This window comes from Chlorocebus sabaeus, chromosome 25 (assembly GCF_047675955.1).
Source record: "Chlorocebus sabaeus isolate Y175 chromosome 25, mChlSab1.0.hap1, whole genome shotgun sequence".
Classification (NCBI taxonomy): domain Eukaryota; kingdom Metazoa; phylum Chordata; class Mammalia; order Primates; family Cercopithecidae; genus Chlorocebus; species Chlorocebus sabaeus.
In genome coordinates, this window is record NC_132928.1 from 30,166,230 (window position 1) to 30,191,048 (window position 24,819).

The window sequence follows — 24,819 nt, forward strand, 5'->3', positions numbered from 1 at the left end:
GCTGTAAAATTAATGAGACCCTGTCATTTGCAACAACAATGATGGAACTGGAAGATATTATGTTAAGTGAAACAAGTCAGACATGGAAAGAAACAACATTTTTCACTCATTTTTGGAAGCTAAAAATTAAAGAAAAATTGAACTCCTGGAGATAGAGAGCAGAATAATGGTTACTAAAGGCTGGGAAGGGTAGCAGGGAGGAGGGAAAATGGGGGTGGTTAATGGGTACAAAAATATAGTTAGACAGAATGAATAAGATCTAGTACTTGATAGCACAACAGGGTGGTTAGAGTCAACGATAACCTATTGTAAATTTTAAAATAACTAAAAGAGTGTAATTAGATTGTTTGTAATGCAAGGAGATGACAAATGCTTTAAATGATGGATACTCCATTTACTCTGATGTGATTACTTTGCATTGCATGCCTGTATCAAAATATCTCGTGTGTCCCATAAATATATGCAGCTACTATGTACCCAGAAAGGTTAAAAATTAAAAAAGAATCACTTCACATAGTGCTAAAAGTTTTTCTTCAAATATGATTTAGAACACTAGAGAAGAAAAACCTGTTATATTGCCATATATATTTTTACTCTTTATGTTACTCTGTTTTTCTTCTCTGATGTTTCGAGATTCTTTTTATTAAATCATTTGCTTTCTGTTTTAAGAACTTTCTTCAGTCTTTTCTTTCCCTTAAGGATAGCACTGCTGGCTAGAAATTCCCTTAGTTTTTCTTTATCTAAGACTATCTTGCTTTCTTCTTCATTTCTGAAGGATATTTTCACTGAATATTGGATTCTAGGTTGATCGTTTTTTTTCTTTCAGCACTTGAAAAATGTACCACTTTCTTCTGGCCTCCATGATTTTTATGCTAAATCTGCTATTATTCAAACTATAGGTAGGATGTAGTTCTTCTTGCTGCTTTCAATTCTTTTATGCTTTAGTTTTCATAGATATGATATGATGCATCTTGGCATGGAATTTGTTGGGTTCATCCTGTTTAAGGTACACTAAACTGCTGCTGCTTCTTACTCTTATTCTTCTTCATCTCTTTCTCCTCCTCCTCCTTCTGTGTTCTCCTTCTGTTTCTTTCTTCTTCTTCACCGCCTTCTCCTTTGCGTGAAAGAAGAGATAATGAAAAGTTTGACAGCAAGGAAATGGGCCACAAGTTCTATTATGCTTACACTAAGCTTTGTACCTTTTGCCAAAATTGGTAAATTTGCAGACATTCTTTTAAGTACTGTTTTAGTCTCACCTTCTTTATCTTCTCATGGGACTCCAATGACACAGATGTTTGATCCTTTGCTACAGGTTCGCATATCGCTGAGATTTGGTTCAGTTAGGCAGTGATTGTCTTTTCTCATTCAAGTCCTGGTTCTTGGTATGATAAGTAAATTTCTACTGTAGTCTGGACATGTTGAGTATTAGGCTATGAGAATCCAGATCTTATTTAAGTCTTCTGTTTCAGCAGGCCTCCTCTGATACCACACTGGCAGAAGTGCTACCTCATTACTGCCAGGTGAGGGTGGCCTTTGCTGATACCCAAAGGTAAGTTGTATTTTGTTACTGATCAGCAGGGATGGGAGTTTAGGCTCCCACTAGGGCTCTGATGGCATCATCCTATCTGGGAGGAGGAGAAGTACCTTGTTACTTTGTCTCACATGACCTCTACTGATACTAGGCAGAGGGATGAGGCAGTGTTCATTATTGCTTGAGGTCATAAATGTCCTTTATTTTTCCTGTTCATTCTCTTTGAACACCGTGATGGTTAATACTGTGTTCTTGATTGGATTGAAGGATGCAGAGTATTGTTCCTGGGTGTGTCTCTGAGAGTGCTGCTAAAGGAGATTAATATTTGATTCAGTGTACTGGAAAAGGCAGACCCACCTTCAATCTGGGTGGATGCCATCTAATCAGTGCCAGTGTGGCCAGAATAGAAGGCAGGCAGAAGAATGTAGAGAGACTAGACTAGCTTAGCCTCCCAGCCTACATCTTTCTCCTGTGTTGGATGTTTCCTGTCCTCAAACGTCGGAATCCAAGTTCTTCAGCTTTGGACTCAGACTGGCCTCTTTGCTCCTCAGCTTACAGATGGCCTATTGTGGAACCTTGTGATAGTGTGAATTAATACTCCTTAATAAACTCCCTTTTGTATATTCATCCTATTTGTTCTGTCCCTCTCAAGAACCCTGACTAATACAGACACTAACATGGCAAGGAGGGAATGGGGTGTCTTGTAACAGCTAGATCAGCATGTAGATTGACTGCCTGCATGGTCTCCACTGACACTACGAAGGGGTGACAGGAGTTACCTTGGGACAGGAATGAAGGTCTTGGTTTCTTACTCCGCCTTCTCTGATACTATCATGTGGGGGAGTTTGGGGACCATGTTTCCATCTAATGAGGGTGGAGTCCAGGCTCCCTTCTAGCCTTTGCTGATGGGGTTGGCAGTGAGACTGCATTATGCATTTCCATAAATGTTTGACTGGAGTTGTGCTGTTACTATCTAAAAGTTTTCTGTCTTGCTCGGTGCCCCTTTCCTCCTCTTTTGGTTAGAGAGAGCAGGCTTTTCATGAGAAAATCTCTTTGCTCCAGCTGATGACATTTCTGGGTTGCTGGATTCTCTAGCACCCAATCCAGGATGTATGAGATAAAAGGGAAACTCAGGAAACACACTGCATCATTCTTTGGTCCCATGGTCCCTAGCCAGTCTTGTCTCTACTTTCAGAGTCTTCTTATGTTTCTTTTACGTATAATGCCCGAGGTTTTGATCCGTACTTAATGAGAGGAATAGGGTAAAGTATGTCCACTCCATCTTTTGAGACTTATGTTTAAATACAGTAAAGATTTGACTTCCATCTCTTCTTTCCAAACAGTTGATTGCATATTCGAAGAGTAGTACTGCTAAAGCGACAGCTGAAACTTTAATAACAAGGGGAAAGAAAGTCTCACTACTTACAATTTGCAAAATAAGGTACTACTAAGCCTCTGTATTTCCATATGCACAAAGGGAGTTAACCTAACCTTAACATTTAATAATAAGAAACTATTCTCAAGCAAATAATTACTGACAAAAATGAAAAGGAAACAAAAATAATACTCATTTCCCATAATATTTCAAAATAAAATGTTTTTTAAAAGTTTATAAAAAATGTGTTTGAGACATTAGTCCTTTGAAATGAAAATATGCTCTATTCTACCTTCATAATTGTTTAGGAAAGTTTAATATGACTTACGCTGCCCATTATTCTCAGTGAGTCACGTTCTTTTTTCCTGACTTTGATACAGTGCTTCAAATTGTTTTACTAATTTTTTATTTTTGATATATTATTTTATATCTCCAAGTTATTGAATCTTCTGGAAAACAGTTGAACCCCATAGCATATGATTCAGTAAATGCTTTAAGCTAAATAGGCCCAAGAAGAACACCATGAAAAGCTTTCCTTGCCCATAGGTGATTTATCTTTGGTCCTAGAACACAAAATTTCACAGCTAGGAAGAACCTAAGTGCTTTTTCATACCACTAGTCATCTTAAATGTATGTCCAACAGAGATGACATGAAATAAAAATTAAACAGTGTGCAGCTGGAATCAGAGTGAGGTTGAGGTCACAGTATAAATATACCTTAAGAAGTGTAGATGATACAGGTAGATCTAAGACTGAAGGAATATGTGTCTCTTGAAGAGATGAGTGCTTAGCCGTTGATATTGGATGAAATAATAATGGAGAAATTTTTTATTTAGGAGTTTAATTCATGGTTTATAGTAAGTTTTGTAAAGATTCAAAATCTTGAATGAGTTGTTGCTATACTGCTCTGGAAAAAAGATGGTATATATTTTGGTAGTATGTGCTGGAAAGTCCAGAAACTTCTAGAGTAAAACAGACTTCCCTATTTACTTTCTGTTTATATGTTTTTTTGCACATGTTAAATATAAATATTTCTATTAGGAAAATAATAGCACATATAGAAAAATTCTAATAGCTAATTAACCTAAATGCCCATCAATGGTAGACTGGATAAAGACAATGTGGTATGTATACACCATGGAATACTATGCAGCCATGAAAAAGAACAAGAGCATAATCTTTGCAGGAACATTGATGAATCTGGAGGCCATTATCCTTAGCAAACTAACACATGAACAGAAAACTAAATACCACATGTTCTCACTTACAAGTGGGACTTAAAGGATAACACATGGACACATAGAGGGGAGCAACACACACTGGGGCCTATTGGAAGGTGGAGGTGGAGAGGAGGGAGAGGATCAGGAAAACTAATGAATACTGAGCTTAATACCTGGATGATACAATAATCTGTACAACAAACCCCCATGACACATGTTTACTTATGTAACAAACCTGCACATGTACCCCCTGAACTTAAAATAAAAGTTAAATTAAAAAAGAATATGTGTTCTAAAAAAAAAAAGAAAAATTCCAATGACCTTGAATTTTACTGTTTTACCTGTATTAGTATATTAAGAGATTCCTGATCAAAAATGTAACTGAAGCTGAAAAAATAGCTATAATTTGTCACATCTAGAAGGTTTCTTTAGCTCTATTATAGGAAGGACTAATCTTTTCATGAGGAAAAAATTTAAGAGAGATTAATGCAGCCTGACCCAAGGACAGATGGAAAGATAATCTCGAGGTGATCATAATGTGAATTACTCAGAGTATCTAGACTGTTTTCTTCTATTAATCCCCTGCAATTCAAGCAAGGAGCAAGAACTATCACTTTTGGAGGGGCATTTCCCCTGGGGACAGGCCTGGAGACTACAAAAAGTGACCTGAGATCCTTGTAGCCATCCTCAGAGTCAGATAGGTGCATACTGAATGGTAAGTACCCTGATAATGTCTTCAAAGGCCACTATATGAGACATCTTCTGAGATTTCCCGAGTATTCCAGAGAGACTGGAGCAGGAGCTAGAAGTTTCCTTGGGGATAACAATTCTGAAGATGAGAGCTGAACCAGTAAAAACAGCTTGTTTCCCTTATATGCCTTCTCTAGGTTGATGCAGTCTGGAAAGACTAATTAGAAACCTAAATTATTTTCAAGATTTACATTTATTTGGAACTAATTTATAGCACATATTTGAAAATTAGTTATTTTATAGTTATTTTTTGGCACTGGCCAAATGAAAATACTTTGATCAACCACTCTTTCCAAAAGACTTGGTTCCGGAGACTTGTACTGATCCACAAAGATTTGCTGCTGTGTCTCAATGTATAATAAGTATTTTGAACTTACAGAAGAGAAAAGTATCTTTTTCTCACCCATATACAAGAAAGATTAACAAGAGAAAAGCATAACACATTTATTTAACATAAGTTTTACATGATATGGGGGTTTTCAGAAATGAAGACTCAGGGAAAAATGTGTATTTTTATGACAGATTTGATGAAGAATTTTATTTTTATTTTACAAACCTTTTTTATTTATTTTCTCATTTAACTTTGTTTTAATGTGTCACAAATTCTGTGACAGATTTTTGGTCAAGTTGTTTTCATTAAAGAGCACTGATTTTAAAAAACTAATAACTTAAAACTGCCACATGCAAAAAAATCACAAAAAATGGCCCACAAAACATTCTCCTTTCCTTTTAAAGGTTTTATGATGCATTATTATCATTAGCCAGTCTTTTACTATTAAATGGCCAGTTGAGACAAACAGTTTTGATTAAGACTGATCTGCAGGTATTAGGGATAATATTTATTCAGCCTTCAGAGCTTTCTGGGGAGACTTGATGAACTTGCCACCTCCCGGCAGCCTTCTTGTCCACTACTTGGATGACACCCTGACAGCTGTCTATCTTGCATTATGAACAGCCAAAGGATGCAGAGGAGGATAGTCAGAGGACTGCTCAACATGCCTGACTTGGCAGGAACCTCATCAACAAATGACAGCATCACCAGATTTCAAGAACTTAGGGCCATTTTCCAGCTTACCAAAATGGCAATCAATCTTGTCCTTCAGCTCAGCAAACTTGCAAGCAAGGCGAGCTGTGTGAGAATCCAGTACAGGGGCGCTGCCAGCAGGGATTTGGCCTGGATGGTTCTGGATAATCACCTGAGCAGTGAAGCCAGCTGCTTCCATTGGTGGGTCATTTTTGCTGTCACCAACAACATTGCCACAACGAACATCTTTGACAGACACATTCTTGATATTGAAGCCCACACTGTCCCCAGGAGGAGCTCCACTCAAAACTTCATGGTGCATTTCAACAGACTTTATTTCAGTTGTAACAGGGACTAGAGCAAAGGGAACACCATGCTGGGTTGGAGAACACCAGCTTCCACTCAGCCCAAAGGCACATTACCAATACCACCAATTTTGTAGACATCCTGGAAAGGCAGATGCAACTTGTCAGTTGAAGGCATTGGTTTGGATGGATGCAATGCAGAGCTTCTAGCAGTGTGGTTCCACTGCATTGCCATCTTTATAGGTGACTTTCCACCCATTGAACCAAGGCATGTGAGCACTTGGCTCCAGCATGTTGTCTCCGTTCCAACCAGAAATTGGCACAAATGCTACTATGGCAGGTTTGTAACCAATTACTGTAAGTGCTAACTTCCTTAACAATTTCCTTGTATTTCTTCTGGCTGTAGAGTGGCTCAGTGGAATCCATGTTACTAACACCAACAATTAGTTCTTTCACACTCAATGTGGAAGCCAGAAGGACATGCTCACAGCTCTGCCCATTCTTGGACATTACGGCTTCAGATTCATCTACTGTGATATATATGTGAACAGCAACAATCAGGACTGCACAGCCAGCCTGAGATGTGGTTGTAATCATGTTTTTGATAAAGTCTCTGTGTCTTGGGGCATCAGTGATGGTCGTATCTGATGGTCTCCAATTTCCAGAGGGGAATATCAATGGTGATATCACACTCAGGCTCAGCTTTCAGTTTATTCAAGACCCAGGAATACTTGAAGGAGCCCTTTCCCATCTCAGCAGCCCCCTTCTCAAAATTTCCAGTGGTTCTTATGTCAATGACACTACATTTATAGATCAGATGGCTGGTAGTGGTGGACTTCCCTGAACCTGGGGTCCAAGACAACCATGTGTACACAAATTTTATTCCTTTTCCATTGTGGCTTTTTGGGGTGGTTTTTACAATACCTGTGTTCTGGTGACAAACCTATTGCAAAAAAAGCTATTTTTGTTTTGTTTTGAATTCAGTTCTGTATTAGAAGCCTCAAGAATGTCCATTTTGAAACTACTAAATATGCTTTTATACCTCAACTGAACATGTGACTATGAGCAAGTAGGTCATGAAACCTCTTTGATAACAAGTCCCTGGACTGTGACCTAAGTTTTTCACCTTTGCTCCCTCCCCGCCACCCCCAGGCACCTTGGATGACACAAGAAGGTGGGCTGAAGTTGCTTTTCTGCCTATGTGAGATAAAGCTCTGGTGAAATATTTTTCACTGGGCAATGGGCCTTTGTTATTCATCTGGAGAACACATTGGTCATACTTCAAAATGGTATTTTTCACCTCTTCCTGCCAAAAATAAGAAGTGAGCTTTCTTGGCTTTTCATACCTGCTGGGTTTCCATGAAAGTATTGAGAATGCAGCCCTAAGGCATCTTTCCCTCTGAAGGAACTCTACACTTAACCCTCATCCATTTGTCAACATTGCTATTTAACTGTATCTACAGGTTTACAGGTTTATAGTTCCAGCACCTTCTGCGCCAGATCAACTGAACTCAGGTCTGTTTTTGTGAACTTGTCCATCTTTCCTGATTTCTGAAAGTTGGTTTGCCCTGCAACCTCAAGAAAATTATGTTTCCCCTAATTTATTCAGTTATTTTTTCTTACAAGTCCCCAAGTGACAACTTCAAAGCTCTTTACATGTTGGAGCTGAAACTTGAAGTATCATTTTTTTAAATGAAAATTTACATTATTTTTGCAACTTGTCTCTTATTAGATTATGAGTTATATTCTTTTTTGTTGTTGGTTGACAGTTGTTCAAGTCTACTATATACTTGCTGATTTGCTATGTGCTTTTTCTATCAGTTATTGAGAGAGGGGTATTAAAATGAGTTATATTCTTAACAGGTACCTTATTAGAGGCAAAAGTGGCTAATATTCCTGGTAGAATTTTTTATGTACTTCTAATATTGTTCTTTAGCAACTATGACACATATACCTTACAGTAAAGGTCCTTGTACCACTATAGACATTATTTGTAGTACATTTTCAAGAACTCTACAAGAGTTAGGGGCAAGAATCAAATCTAAGCTATTCAGATTGATATAAACAGGTTTCTGTTAGACATTGACAGGTTCAGACATCATATTTCAGTCTAGACATTTCCAGCACACAGTTATATGAACTTTAATTCAGGAGATATAAAAGTATCATCAATCTACCCAACGAAAGTGCTGTTACGAATATGATTTATGCTTACATAGAAACACTTTATTTTAATTTTTTTGAGACAGAGTTCCACTCTCTCACTCACGTTGTAGTGCCGTGGTGTGATCTCAGCTCACTGCAACCTCTGCCTCTCAGGTTCAAGCAATTCTTATGACTCAGCCTCCCAAGTAGCTGGGATTACAGGCATGCACCACCATGCCCGACTAATTTTTGTATTTTTAGTAGAGACAAGGTTTTGTTATGTTGGCCAGGCTGGTCTCAAACTCCTGGTCTAAAGTGATCCACTGCCTCAGCCTCCAAAAGTGCTGGGATTCTAGGTGTAAGCCACTGTGCCTGGCCATAGCAACACTTTTAGTGAGAGCTGTGGGAAGCTGAAAATTTCTAGCAGGCCATTGGGTTGTTCAGTTCCACCATCTTTTCCAACTCATCAATTGAAAGTATAAAGTAGAAAAAGAAGTATCCAGATGTCCTTTCTTTCTTTGTATTTTCCATGTCAGAAGAGAAGTTGAAAATCAGAGATGAGGAATCCCAGAAGCATATATTGGATATAGTTTGTATTGCTCTGACACTGATAAGAACTTATGCATTGCCTCAGGTTCCTCAGAAGACATATAAAATGGTATGGCAGAAGCATTTCTGGGATGGGTGTGGTGTAATGACCTCTGTGAACCATCTCCCCAGTGAAACAACTATAACTGGTGAAAATTATTAAAAAAAAAATAGTCACTGGAAACTCTCCTAAGAACATAGAGGAAATGGAGAAATATTTATTCAAGAAAATCTATAGTACTAAATCTGAGTAAGAACTACGGAAGTCTCTTATATTAAGGACATGCCTCATCCCCAGCTCAATGTGATTTAAGCCCTATTCTCAATGGGTTCAACTAAGAAAAGGAGGCTCACTTTACTCTCATCTCCCACACTAAGATAGCAGTTTTTACCTGGAAGGGACAGTTGAGTAAAGGAGGAAGAGAAGAATGAACCATGAGACATATAGAAAATGAAAAGCAAAATGACAACCATAAGTCAAATCATATTAATAACATTAGATGCAAATGTTTTTAACAATCTAACCAAAGATAGGAATTGTTAGATTGTGCAAAAATCAAGATTCGACTACACACCGTCTATTGGCAGCACATTTTAGATTCAAAGGTAAAAATAGGCTGAAAGTTAAAGAATGAAAAATTTTGTATCACGCAAATAGCAATCCTAAGAGAGCTGGAGTGACTATAGTAATATTATGAAAAAAAGAATTTTTTTTTTTTTTTTTTTTTGAGACAGAGTCTTGTTCTTGTCGCCCAGGCTGGAGTGCAGTGGCACGATCTCGGCTCACTGCAGCCTCTGACTCCTGGGTTTAAGCAATTTTCCTGCCTCAGCTTCCCGAGTCACTGGGATTACAGGTGCCTGCCACCACGCCCAGCTAATTTTTGCATTTTTAGTAGAGATGGGGTTTTGCCATGTTGGTCAGGCTGGTCTCAAACTCCTGATCTCGTGATCTGCCCATCTCAGCTTCCCCAAGTGCTAGAATTACAGGCGTGAGTCACCGCACTTGGCCCAAACAAAAGAATTTTAAAAAAGACAAAGTTACTAAAGAAGGATGTTTTATCATTAAGAAGATCAGTTCATCAAGAAAATAATTATAGACATATATGTATTTAACAACAGAACCCCAAAATGCATTAAGCAAAGACTAGTAAAATTAAAGGCATGAAATGGGCAATCCAACAATAGTAATTGGAGGCTTTCATAGTCCACTTTCGATGATGGATAGAGTGACTATTTAGAAGACCAACGAGAATGCAGAACCCTTTAAACCAATTAAAACAAATGGACATCTACAGAACACTTCAATTTGCTGAATATACATTGTCAAGCATACATGGAGCATTCTCTGGAATAGTAAACATACTGGGCTAAGAAATATGTGTCAGGAAATTTAACACTGTTGAAATCATAGGAAGTATGTTCTCCTAACAAAATAGAATTAAGGTAGAACAATAAAAGGAACTTCAGGAAACTCACAAATATGTAGATATTAAACAGGGTGCTCCTAAATAATCAATGAGTAAAAGAAGACATTACCAGGGAAATTAGAAAGCACTTTGAGATGAAGAAAATGAAAACACAACATGCTAAAATTTGTGGCATACAGCTAAAACAATGCTTAGAGTAAAATTTAGTTGTGTAAATGCCTGTATTTAAAAAAGAAGAAAAACTTTAAATCAATTACCTAAACTTTCACCTTGAGAAACCAGAAAAAAAGGTCAAACTAAATCCAAATCAAACAGAGCAAAGAAAATAATAAAGATTATAGTGGACATAAATAAAATAGAGAAAAAATACAGAAAATGAACAAAACCAAAAGATTTTTTTAAAAAATCAACAAAATTGACAAACGTTTAGCTATTAGGATCATGCTAATAACAGAGAAGACTCAACTTGCTACATCAGGAATGAATAGTTGACATTACTAATGCCTTTACAGAAATAAGTATGACTCTAAGGAAATACTATGAAGAACTGTATGCCAGTAAATCTATGATACAATTACCATGTTCCTAAAAAGTTACATTCAAAACTGACTCACTAAGAAATTGAAAATCTAAACAGACTTATAATAAGCAAGGAAACTTAATTAGGAGTTTTAAAATGTCTACAAACAACATTTCCATTTCAGGTAGCTTCACTGGCGATTTTTATCAAACATTTAAAAATTAGTACCAATCCTTTACAAACTCTTCTGAATATGGAAAAGGAAGAAACACTTATGACCTTATTCTATGCAGTCAGTATTGCCCTGATACCATAATCAGACGAGGCAACTCAGGTATACTGTACCAGTATTTTTTGTGATTATTGACACAAAAATCTCTTCTGAAATATTTACAAACTGAATCCAGCAACACATACAAAAAAAAAAAAAAAATTCACACCATGCCTAAATGGAATTTATCTCAGGTTGAATTAACACATGAAAAGTAATGTAACATGCCCTATTACTAGAATAAAGGACAGAAATCATGATAATGTCAATAGGTAATTTTTTAAAACAAAATCCTATGTACTTCTATTGCTCTAGCCAGAGCAAGAAGGCTAGCGGTGGTAGTAAAAGACTCAACTGGAAAGGAAGAAATAAATTACCTCTACTTAAGCAACATGGACCTTGTACATAGCAAGTCATAAGGACTCCACTAAAAAACTATTAGAACTAGTAAACAATTTCAACAAGGTTGCAGGATACAAGACCAATAGATGAAAATCAACTGTGTTTCTACACACTGTCAAGGAACAATCTGAAAATAACATTAAGAAAACAATTTCATCTACAATAGCATCAAAAAGAATAAAATATTTAGAAATATGCTTAAAGAAATGTAAAATATATATTCAGAAAACTGTATAACATCATTGGAAGAAATTATAAGTTCTAAAGGAATAGAAAAATATTCCACATTTATAGATTAGAGGACTTAATATGTTAACATGACAATATTACTCCCCATGATGGTCTACAGATTTAACACAATCTCTATAAAAATCTCAGCTTTTTTTTTGCCTAAGTGTAAAAACTATTTCTGAAATACAAGTAAAATTTCAAGGGACCAGAATATCCAAAATAATGTTGGAAAAAGAATAAAGTTTTCAAAGGGAATTTTTCCAGTTTTTGCCCATTCAGTATGATATTGGCTGTGGGTTTGTCATAAATAGCTCTTATTATTTTGAGGTACGTTCCATCAATACCGAATTTATTGAGCGTTTTTTGCATGAAGGGCTGTTGAATTTTGTCAAAAGCCTTTTCTGCATCTACTGAGATAATCATGTGGTTCTTGTCTTTGGTTCTGTTTATATGCTGGATTATGTTTATTGATTTGCGAATGTTGAACCAGCCTTGCATCCCAGGGATGAAGCCCACTTGATCATGGTGGATAAGCTTTTTGATGTGCTGCTGAATCCGGTTTGCCAGTATTTTATTGAGGATTTTTGCATCGATGTTCATCAGGGATATTGGTCTAAAATTCTCTTTTTTTGTTGTGTCTCTGCCAGGCTTTGGTATCAGGATGATGTTGGCCTCATAAAATGAGTTAGGGAGGATTCCCTCTTTTTCTATTGATTGGAATAGTTTCAGAAGGAATGGTACCAGCTCCTCCTTGTACCTCTGGTAGAATTCAGCTGTGAATCCATCTGGTCCTGGAATTTTTTTGGTTGGTAGGCTATTGATTATTGCCTCAATTTCAGAGCCTACTATTGGTCTATTCAGGGATTCAACTTCTTCCTGGTTTAGTCTTGGAAGAGTGTAAGTGTCCAGGAAATTATCCATTTCTTCTAGATTTTCTGGTTTATTTGCATAGAGGTGTTTATAGTATTCTCTGATGGTAGTTTGTATTTCTGTGGGGTCGGTGGTGATATCCCCTTTATCATTTTTTATTGTGTCTATTTGATTCTTCTCTCTTTTCTTCTTTATTAGTCTTGCTAGCGGTCTGTCAATTTTGTTGATCTTTTCAAAAAACCAACTCCTGGATTCATTGATTTTTTGAAGGGTTTTTTGTGTCTCTATCTCCTTCAGTTCTGCTCTGATCTTAGTTATTTCTTGCCTTCTGCTAGCTTTTGAATCTGTTTGCTCTTGCTTCTCTAGTTCTTTTAATTGGCACAAGACAGGGATGCCCTCTCTCACCACTCCTATTCAACATAGTGTTGGAAGTTCTGGCTAGGGCAATCAGGCAAGAGAGAGAAATCAAGGGTATTCAGTTAGGAAAAGAAGAAGTCAAATTGTCCCTCTTTGCAGATGACATGATTGTATATTTAGAAAACCCCATTGTCTCAGCCCAAAATCTCCTTAAGCTGATAAGCAACTTCAGCAAAGTCTCAGGATACAAAATTAATGTGCAAAAATCACAAGCATTCATATACACCAGTAACAGACAAACAGAGAGCCAAATGAACTTCCATTCACAATTGCTTCAAAGAGAATAAAATACCTAGGAATCCAACTTACAAGGGATGTAAAGGACCTCTTCAAGGAGAACTACAAACCACTGCTCAGTGAAATAAAAGAGGACAGAAACAAATGGAAGAACATACCATGCTCATGGATAGGAAGAATCAATATCGTGAAAATGGCCATACTGCCCAAGGTTATTTATAGATTCAATGCCATCCCCATCAAGCTACCAATGACTTTCTTCACAGAATTGGAAAAAACTGCTTTAAAGTTCATATGGAACCAAAAAAGAGCCCGCATCTCCAAGACAATCCTAAGTCAAAAGAACAAAGCTGGAGGCATCACGCTACCTGACTTCAAACTATACTACAAGGCTACAGTAACCAAAACAGCATGGTACTGGTACCAAAACAGAGATATAGACCAATGGAACAGAACAGAGTCCTCAGAAATAATACCACACATCTACAGCCATCTGATCTTTGACAAACCTGAGAGAAACAAGAAATGGGGAAAGGATTCCCTATTTAATAAATGGTGCTGGGAAAACTGGCTAGCCATAAGTAGAAAGCTGAAACTGGATCCTTTCCTTACTCCTTATATGAAAATTAATTCAAGATGGATTAGAGACTTAAATGTTAGACCTAATACCATAAAAACCCTAGAGGAAAACCTAGGTAGTACCATTCAGGACATAGGCATGGGCAAAGACTTCATGTCTAAAACACCAAAAGCAACGGCAGCAAAAGCCAAAATTGACAAATGGGATCTCATTAAACTAAAGAGCTTCTGCACAGCAAAAGAAACTACTGTCAGAGTGAACAGGCAACCTACAGAATGGGGGAAAATTTTTGCAATCTACTCATCTGACAAAGGGCTAATATCCAGAACCTACAAAGAACTCAAACAAATTTACAAGAAAAAAACAAACAACCCCATCAAAAAGTGGGCAAAGGATATGAACAGACATTTCTCAAAAGAAGACATTCATACAGCCAACAGACACATGAAAAAATGCTCATCATCACTGGCCATCAGAGAAATGCAAATCAAAACCACAATGACATACCATCTCACACCAGTTAGAATGGTGATCATTAAAAAGTCAGGAAACAACAGGTGCTGGAGAGGATGTGGAGAAACAGGAACACTTTTACACTGTTGGTGGGATTGTAAACTAGTTCAACCATTATGGAAAACAGTATGGCGATTTCTCAAGGATCTAGAACTAGATATACCATATGAACCAGCCATTCCATTACTGGGTATATACCCAAAGGATTATAAATCATGCAGCTATAAAGACACATGCACACGTATGTTTATTGCGGCACTATTCACAATAGCAAAGACTTGGAATCAACCCAAATGTCCATCAGTGACAGACTGGATTAAGCAAATGTGGCACATATACACCATGGAATACTATGCAGCCATAAAAAAGGATGAGTTTGTGTCCTTTGTAGGGACATGGATGCAGCTGGAAACCATCATTCTTAGCAAACTATCCCAAGAACAGAAAACCAAACACCACATGTTCTCACTCATAGGTGGGAACTTAACAATGAGATCACTTGGACTCAGGAAGGGGAACATCACACACCGGGGCCTATCATGGGGAGGTGGGAGGGGGGAGGGATTGCACTGGGAGTTATACCTGATGTAAATGATGAGTTGATGGGTGCAGCACACCAACATGGCACAAGTATACATATGTAACAAACCTGCATGTTATGCACATGTACCCTAGAACTTAAAGTATAATAATAATAAATAAAAATAAAATAAAATAAAAAAAAAATAAAAAAAGAATAAAGTTATAGGAATCACATTCATGATTTCAAAACATTGTACAAAGTTAAAATAATCAAGTCAGCATGGTACTGGCCTAATGATAGCTATATCAATCAATGGAACAGAATTTTGAATCCAGAAATAAATCCTTATCTGTATGGTCAACTGATTTTAAACAAGAATGTCAAATTATTTAGTGGAGAGATTTTTTTTCAGTTAATTGTGCTAGAACTACTGAAAATCCACATGCAAAAGAATGAAGATGAACCCATTTTATTACACCATACACAGCATTAACTGAAATTAATCATAGACCTAGATTATAGCTAAAACTATAAACATTTTATAAAGTAAATCTTCATGACTTTTAGTTAGGTAATGACTTCTTAGATATAACACTGAAAGTGCAACAACCAAAAGGGAAAAAACCCAGGTAAATTGGTTTTTGTCAAACTAAGAACTTTTGCACCACAAAAAATATTAAAAGAAAGTGAGAAAAAATGTAAATTACTTATCTAATAAGAGATTTGTATCCAGAATATATTTAGAATTCTTACAACTCAACAATAAAAAGACAAATACACAATTAAAAGTACACAAAGGATACGAATAGGTAGTTCTGTAAAGAAGAAACACAAATTGGCAAAAAACATCTGAAAAGATGTTCAACAACATTGGTCATTAGGGAATGCAAGTCAAAAACCACAATGAAATGCCACTCCTTACCCACCAGGATAGTTATAATTACATAGGTAGACAATAACTAGTGTTAGAATGTGGAGAAATGGGAACACTTATATATTGTTGGTGGGGATGTAAAATTGTGCAACTGCTTTGCAAAATTTTTTGATAGTTCTGTAAAATGTTAAACATAGAGTTACCATGACACTCAGCAACTTCCAGGTATAAAACCAAGAGAATTAAAAAACATACACATTTATATAAAATCTTGTGTATAAATACCTATAGTACTATTATTTGTAATTGTCAAAAAGTGGTAACAATGCAAATGCCTATCAATTTATGCATGGATAGATAAAATGTGATATATCCATAAAATGAAATACTATTTGCCACAAAAAGGAAAGAAATACTGACTTAAGCTACAACATTTATGAACCTTGAAGACATGCTAAGTAAAAAAAAAAAGACTATCACTAAAGTTCACAATTTATGATTCCATTATATAAAGTGTCTGGAATAGTCAAATCTCTAGAAACAGGAACTCATTAACTAAGGATGGAGGATAGAATAAGAGTGATTGCTAATGGGTATGCAGTTTCATTTGGGGGTGATAAAAGATATTCTAAAATTAGATTATGGTAATGGTTCCACAACTCTGTGCATATACTAAGAAAACATTAAATTGTACCTTTTCAATGGGTAAATTTTATGGCCTTTGAATTACATCTCAATAAAGATTTTTAAAAGATGGCATTGCAATATTTCAACTAATTTGACTTGGAACAATTTCTAGTAGATTGCTGGACCAAATTACAACAAATACTGAAAAGTTATGCCTGAAAGGAGGAAGCAGCATTGGAAAGTTCATATTTGGTTCATGGCTCTGAAAATAAAATTCTGCTTTCAAATTTATTACAAGTTAACATCTGTCTCTGCCTATAAATGTCAATGAAAAGTTGTGGTCAGTTTTAAAATCAAATTTACTCACTGGTCTTCCTCCAAAAGTGGCTAGCCTGTCAGTGGCCAAAAATCACCCTGCATTTAGTTTCATGAAAGGGCAGAGAAAAGTCATGACAAATTCAAAGAGTTCTTTGCTCCCAGGGTTAATGTCACTTCATACATTATTCCAAAGAATGGCAAGCTTGCAATGCATCTTTAATGGCAACTGTTCACGTGAAAGAAAAGAGAAAATATGTGAATTATGTAAATAATATAATTCCCAAATGAGTTGCTTCTATTTGAGTCCTTTTTGTTTTTCAATAGAATGCTCAATTCAGAATATCATAGTATTAGCCAAACGCAGTTAGGGTCCAAACAAGTTCATTGCTCTTCTGTTATAGATTTCAGTTTTTACATATTATTATAATTTGTATTCTTCAAGAAAAAAGAACTATTATCCGAACATAATTTTGTTTTTGAAGTGAATTTGAAGAATCATTAATTGGACTTTAAGATAAATCAATTTGAAAGGACAATATGGGATATAGAAATACATCTTGAAAAGTGATTAATGACATGGAGGGAAATGATAAATAGCATGTTTCCTTGGAAATGGATTGTAAACTCGATGTCTGAATGATATTGTGCAGCAGCACTTCACAGCCTTGCCACCTAAGACTCAATTTTTCTACTATTAGAAATACAGCTGTTATATGTCTTCTGCATCTGCAAGAAAAAAAAGGAATGTTCACTTTCTTCTTGGTTATTTATATCTACTTTTTTTTTAAGTCAATGCCTTTATTTCCCTTTATTTGGCAAGATACTCCAGTGACCAACAGATAGGTTGAATAGATAAGAAAGATGGCAATATTGTACCTGAAAGTAGTAGGTAAATGAAGGAAGACAGCAACCAAAAATATGCTTCTATTCCTAAATGCTGTGAGTTAGTTCTTATTACTTCTTATAGATTAATATAAAATAGCTCTTCCCCATTTGACAATTGTCAGCAAACCTAGGTTTAAAGTCAAATAAGAGGATTCAGAAATTCATAACTAGGTATCAGTGTAGAAAGAATCAAGGTCAGGGTCCTCTTCCTTCCCCAATAATACTAAATTTATGTATTTGGATTTACATTGGCCGAGGAAAGGTAAACTCAGAATAATAATTTTTAGTTACTTATATGTTAAATGGACTTTCCCAAATCAATTAAATTTGCTATTGAATTTTCTGTATTTGTTATCTCTCAAAGATAACCATGTAAAACTAAAATAAAACAAAAAGATACAATGTTTTCCTTTTTTGTATTTGTTTTTGCATAATTCAACAGGCTGGCATGTATTTGAGAGGGAAGCAAACAATAGAGGAAACTTTAGGGCAGTAGGAAGGCACTAAATCAGGTATTTTCTAGGTTGATAGATCAACTTTTTTTTTTAATCAAAGCCAACAAGATTCATATATTCAATGAACAAGAACTTTGGCCAACAAGTGTGCTATTCATTCTTTGTATAAAGTGACTATGAAAGTGCCACGGGTATCAGTTTGAGATTACAAATAAATTTGAGTGGGCAAATTCACAAATACAGAATGAAGTACAAAGTAAAAAACACATTACACATTTAGGTTACACATCAGGAAATAGTTTCTTTCGCTACCTTCACTTCCATTAAAATGCATTATATAAAGCTTTATGGAGAAAGGGACATTTAATTTTTTTTTCTAAAAACAACACGTGAATGCTCATGAATAGGGCAATCTACAGAATCAATGTGATAATTTCTAAAATAATTATAGAAAAATCTTTCTGATATATGCCTCTTCCCCAATTTGTTGACTGTAAAGGCAAGGTGATGCAAACTAATAACTATGATGTTGGACTTTTGAAATTCTGTACTATTTCTAAAATGTCATTTACAAAAAAAGACAAGAAAAATTGTACCAATATTGCACTCCTGTAGTGACTGAAAGAGCTTTAGAGTCAGACCCACTAAAGTGTAAAACTGTTCCCTCAGGCACTAGATTCTTTAACCTTGAAGGTGTTAGTGTAACCACATTGAATCTGGATGCTTCATCTCTAAAACTGGGATAATAATACTGTCTGCTTCATATGCTGGTTGTAAGAATGAAACTTTTTGAAAACTTACCTTGATCATTTCAATTATTACTAAATTCTGTTTTTCAAAAGCATTCAATCAAGTATAAATAAAAATACTTATTAACTTCGTATTATTTCTACCATACCCAGTAATCTCAAAAAACGTGGAATTCAACATATATTGAAAGAACGTTATTTAACTTTAAAGGTAGAAAGATTATAGCAATTAACTTTATTAGAGTGTGAATATTATATGTTTATTCAGTAATTGACATAACTAGAGATACTTTTAAAATTGGGTATACATAGATTGTAACATAAGACACATCACACAAACTTCTTGCATTTAGGAACACTAGATAGATAGCACTACAGCACTATGCTTGGGGGCCAATTTAAAAGGCAAAATTGCCAATAAAAAACATTAAAATGTGAAAAAGATGTCACTAAGTAGACCAAGAAAAGGACACTTGTATACAGTATGATGGCTGAAACATAAAGACAGAGCATCGGCTCATTTCCCCTCAGCTGAGAAGGTATATGTCAGGTCATTCAGGTTTTGCCACCCTGAATGTGTCGACACATGACCATGAAAATGCCCTGTCATTTTGAGAGTACAAATACATTTTAGCAAGTGGACAAATTCATAAATACAGACTCTGCAAATAACGAAGATCAGCTGTAGATAGTCTGCCTCAGAATGGAGCTCAAAAATAACCATGTAAAACTAAAATAATAATCTCCCATACTGTTATTTTGAGTATATAATATTGTAGAACTTTTTATTAGATTTATTGAACTTTTATTTTCATAGGAATGACTTTGTATTTCTAATTGAAAATTGAAGCTGGTTTTTTTCTTTGTGTCTTATTTTGTCAAAATACAATACTTTATTCTTTTAGAAGATAGTTTTGTAGGTTTTGACAAACACATACAGTACAGTCATGAGAATGCCATCAAAATCAAAATATAAAATAATTCCTACACATCAAAAATCTCCCCATGGTCCTTAGTCATCCTCTCCTCCAAGTTGTCTCTGGCAACTGATTTATGTCCCTATAATTTTTCCTGTGCCAGAATGTCATATAAATTGAATCATACAGTATAAACCCTTTGAATCTGCCTTCTTTCACTTAGCGTGATGCACTTGAGATTTATTCATATTGTTATGTGTATTAGCAGATTTTTTATTCTTTTTTGCTAAGTAGTATTTCATGATATGAATAGGCACATTTATTTATCCATCCTTTTTTTTTTTTTTTTTTTTTTTTTTGAGACGGAGTCTCGCTCTGTCGCCCAGACTGGAGTGCAGTGGCCAGATCTCAGCTCACTGCAACCTCCGCCTCCCGGGTTTATGCTATTCTCCTGCCTCAGCCTCCTGAGTAGCTGGGACTACAGGCGCCCGCCACCTCGCCCGGCTAGTTTTTTGTATTTTTTAGTAGAGACGAGGTTTCACCAGGTTAGCCAGGATGGTCTCGATATCCTGACCTTGTGATCCGCCCGTCTCGGCCTCCCAAAGTGCTGGGATTACAGGCTTGAGCCACCGCGCCTGGCCCCATTCTTTACACAAAGGAAATTTTGTTTGTTTCCAGTTTTTGGTGATAATAGTTAATGCTGTTATGAGCATTAATGTGCAGAACGTGTGAATGTGTTTTTATTTCTCTAGCATAAATAGGAGTAGGATTGTCAGATCCTATAATAAGTGTATGTTAATTTTATCAGAAATTGACGAACAGTTTTCTAAGGTGGCTGTACCATTTTGTATTCCCATCAGCAATGTAAAAAATCTAAACATCTTTGCCAGCACCTGGTATTGCCAGTTTTTGTTTGTTTGTGAATATTGCTGTTCTAATAGATGAGTTATGGTATCTCATTGTGGGTTCAATTTGCACTTCTGTAATACCTATTGAGATTGATTATGTTTTCATAGGCTTATTTTCCATTGATATATCTTTTTTTATGAACTGTCTATACAAATCATTGTCCTATTTTTAAACTGAAATGTTGTTTTCTTATTATTGAGTTTAGAGTTATTTATATATTCTGACTACAAGTCCATTATCAAATATATGAATTTCAAGTATTTTCTACCAGTCTATGGCTTATCTTTTTGTTCTCTTAATAGGGTCTTTTGAAGAACAGAAGTTTTGCATTTTGACAAAGTCCAACTTACCACTTTTTCCTTAATGGCTTGTGCTTTTAGTGTGGTATCTAACAAAGTTTTGCCTAACTGAAGGTCTCAAATATTTTTTCCTATATTTTTTTCTAGCCAGTTTATGGTTTTTGATTTTCATTTTAGAGCTATGATCCTTTTGAATTGATACTTGTGTATGGTAGAAGGTATGGAATGAGGTTCATTGTTGTTTACATGTAAATATCTAGTTGGTAAAGACTGTCCTTTCTTCATTGACTTGCCTTTGCACCATTGTTGATAATCAATTTATCATATATGTGTAGGTCTATTTCTGGACTATATTTCATTGATCTATAGATATTTCAGTACTATACTGTTTTTATCACAGCTTTATAATCAAACTTGAAATTAGGTAGTTTGAGTCCTCCAACTTTTACTTTTTCAAAATTGTTTTGGCTGTTCTTGTTCCTTTGAATTAACACACTGATATTTACAAAACAAAAACCCTTTTGGCAATTTGATTGAATTTACATTGAATCTGTAGATAACCATGGGAAGAATTGGTATGTTATGGATATTGCATCTTCTGATCCGTGCACATAATACAGGCATACCTTGGAGATATTGTAGGTTCAGTTCCAGACCACTACAATAAAGTGAATATTGCAATGAAATAATTCACATAAATCTTTTGATTTCCCTGTGCATATAAAAGTTATGTTTGTACTATACTGTAGCCTGTTAAGTTTGTAATAGTATTATGCCTAAAACAATATATGTGCCTTAATTTAAAAATATTTTATTGTAAAAAAAATACTAAATCATCTGAGTCTTGAGCTACTCTTAATCTTTTTGCTGGTAGAGGGCCTTGCCTTGGTGTTGATGGCTGCTAACTGATGAAAATGGTAGTTGCTGAAAGTAGAAATGCCTGTGGCAATTTAAAAAAAAATAAGACAACAATGAAGTGTGCTGCATCAGTTGACTATTCCCTCCCCCAGATTTTTCTGTAGCATGTGTTGCTGCTTGACAGCATTTTGCCCTCAGTAGAACTTCTTTCAAAATTGGAGTCAATCCTCTCAAACCCTGCTGCTGCTTTATCAACTCAGTATATGTAATATTCTAAATCTTTTGTTGACATTTTAACAATGTTCACAGTATCTTCTTCAGGAGTAGATTCTATCTCAAGAAACCACTTTCTTTGCTCATCCAGAAGAAGCAACTCCTCATCCATTCAAATTTTATCATGATATTACAACAATTCAGTCACAATTTTAGGCTCCACTTCTAATTCTAGTTCTCTTTCTCTTTCCACCACATCTGCAGTGACTTCCTCTACTGAAGTTTTGAGCCCCTCAAGGTCATCTATGAGACTTGGAATTGACTTCTTTCAAACTCCTATTAATGTTGATATTTTGACCTCCTCTCAGCTAATTCTCTTTTTAAAGAATGACTTGAAAATTATTCCCTTTTCTTCAATTTATGGAAGAGTTTGTATAGAATTGTTAGTTCTTATTCTTTAGATATTTGGTGAAATTCACTGGTGAAATCATATGGGCCTGGAGTTTTTATATGGAGAAGTTTTAAAAGACAAACCTAATTACTTTAAAAGTTATAATTGTGGGTTTTATAGTTATGATTCCTATTTCATTCTTGATGTTAGTATTTTGTGAGTTTTCTCCTCTTACATTTTCTGACAAATCTGCTAGTGGTTTATTTATGTTACTGATCTTTTCAAAGGAACAATTGTTTTAAATTTTCATTGCCCTTTATAAACAATGGAGAACATTATGTTTACCATATCACTGAATTTTTTGCTTTGAATTATTATATAATTATCAGAAATATTTAATTAGTACAATTATACATAATTATGCACAATTAATTTAATAATGCTATGATTATAATCTTAATTTTTTTTTTTTAGTGTCTTTACGTGGCAGCTTAGTTCATTGATTTTAGACCTTTCTTTATTTTTTAAGACAGAGTTTCACTCTTTTTTCCTAAGCTGGAGTGCAATGGCTTGATCTTGGCTCATGGCAGCTTCCACCCCCTAGGTTCAAGTGACTCTCCTGCCTCAACCTCCTGAGTACCTGGGATTACAGGCATATGCCACCATGCCCCGCTAATTTTTTGTATTCTTAGTAGAGACAGGGTTTCACCATGTTGACCAGGCTGGTCTTGAACCCCTGTCCTCAGGTGATCTGCCTCCCTCGGCTTCTCAAAGTGTTGGGATTACAGGTGTGAGCCACCCACCCGACCAATAATAAACCTTTCTTTTTTAATATAGGTGTTTAGTAGTATAAATTAAACACTAATTTAATTCCACAAATTCATTTAGTTTTTTTTTTTTTTTTTTTTTTTGCATGCTTGTTTAACCCATTGGTTATTTAGAAGTGTGTTGTTTATTTTCCAAATATTTAGAGAATTTCTCGATATCTTTGTTATTAATGTCTAACTAAGCTTCACTCTGGTCAGATAATACATTTGTATGATTTATGTTCTTTAAAACTTGTGGGTCTGAATATAGTCTTGCCTGGTAAATGTTTTGTGGGCACTGGAAATGAGTGTCCCTTATGATATTTTTGTGTTAAGTATTTTGTAAATGTGGATCTGATCAAGTTGATTGATGCTGCTGTTCAAATTTTCTGTATCTTAACCGATTTTACATCTCTTTGTTCTACCAATTATTAAGAGGTAAGTTGAAATCTTTGACTATAATTGTTGATTACCTTATATTGTCTTAGTTCCATCATATATTCCATTTATGGATTTTCTTTATAAACATTAAAGTTATGCTGTTAAGTACATAAACATTTGAGATTATTTGTTTTGTCTTTTTCATGAATAGACTTCTTCATGGATATTTATTCCTAGTAATCTTATCTGCTTCATGAAATCATCTTTTTCTAATATTTATGTAGATACTCCAGATTAAAAAAAAAAAGTTTTAGTATGATATGTCTTTTTCCATTGATGTGTTTTTAATCTACATGTTAGTTCATTCTCATGCTGCTATAAGAACTGCCCAATACTGGAATTTATAAAGAAAAGAGGTTTAATTGACTCAGTTCTGCAGGGCTAGGGAGACTCAGGAAACTTACAATCATGGTGGAAGGGCAAGCTCACACGTCCTTCCTCACATGATGGCAGAAAGGAGAAGAATGAGTGCCCAGCGAAGGGGGAAGCCCCTTAATAAAACTGTCAGATCTTGTGAGAAATAACTCACTGTCACTGACAACAGGATGGGGGAAACCACCTGTGTGATTCAATTACTCCACATGGTCCCTCCCATGACTCATGCGGATTATGGGAACCACAATTCAAGATGATATTTGGGTGATAACACAGCCAAACCATATTAATCTCTTTGTGTATTCATATTTTAAGTAGAATCCTGTAGGCAGCATATAGTTGAGTCTTACCTTTTTATACATCTGACAACCTCTGCCTTTTAATTGGGGTATTTAGATATTTTATATTGAATGTGATTATCTCTATGATTGTGTTTGAGTCTATAATTTGTTACTTTTTCTTATATGTCCCTTATTTCTTTGTTCCTTTGTGCCCACTTTGCCTTCTGCTGAGTTAGCTATTTTTTAAAGTTAATTTTTGTCTTCATAATTAACTTATTAGCTATAACATTTTGTTTGAGTTTTTAGCAGTTGTTTTAAAGTCTGTAGTGTACATCTTTAATTTATCACAGTCTAGCTTCATATAGTATTGTATTATATTATATCATATATAGTATAAGAACCTTACTGGTAGTAAAGTTATACTTTCTGAAAGTCAATATAGTTTTTAAATTTTAATTATAAATTATTTTGAATATAAAATTATAATTTTCT

The 24,819-nt window shown here is 35.3% G+C and overlaps 1 long non-coding RNA gene and 1 pseudogene across 1 annotated transcript in view; both read right to left on the minus strand.

Annotated features, from left to right (window-relative positions):
- Window positions 1–936: 936 nt before the first annotated feature.
- LOC140710192 (uncharacterized) overlaps window positions 937–24,819 on the minus strand; it is a 277,481-nt gene continuing 253,598 nt past the window's right edge. Inside the window, exon 4 of the long non-coding RNA XR_012091135.1 lies at window positions 937–2,914. This is a non-coding gene — a long non-coding RNA (uncharacterized lncRNA). The remainder of the gene's footprint in view (window positions 2,915–24,819) is intronic.
- LOC103231028 (elongation factor 1-alpha 1 pseudogene) lies at window positions 5,896–7,744 on the minus strand (annotated as a pseudogene).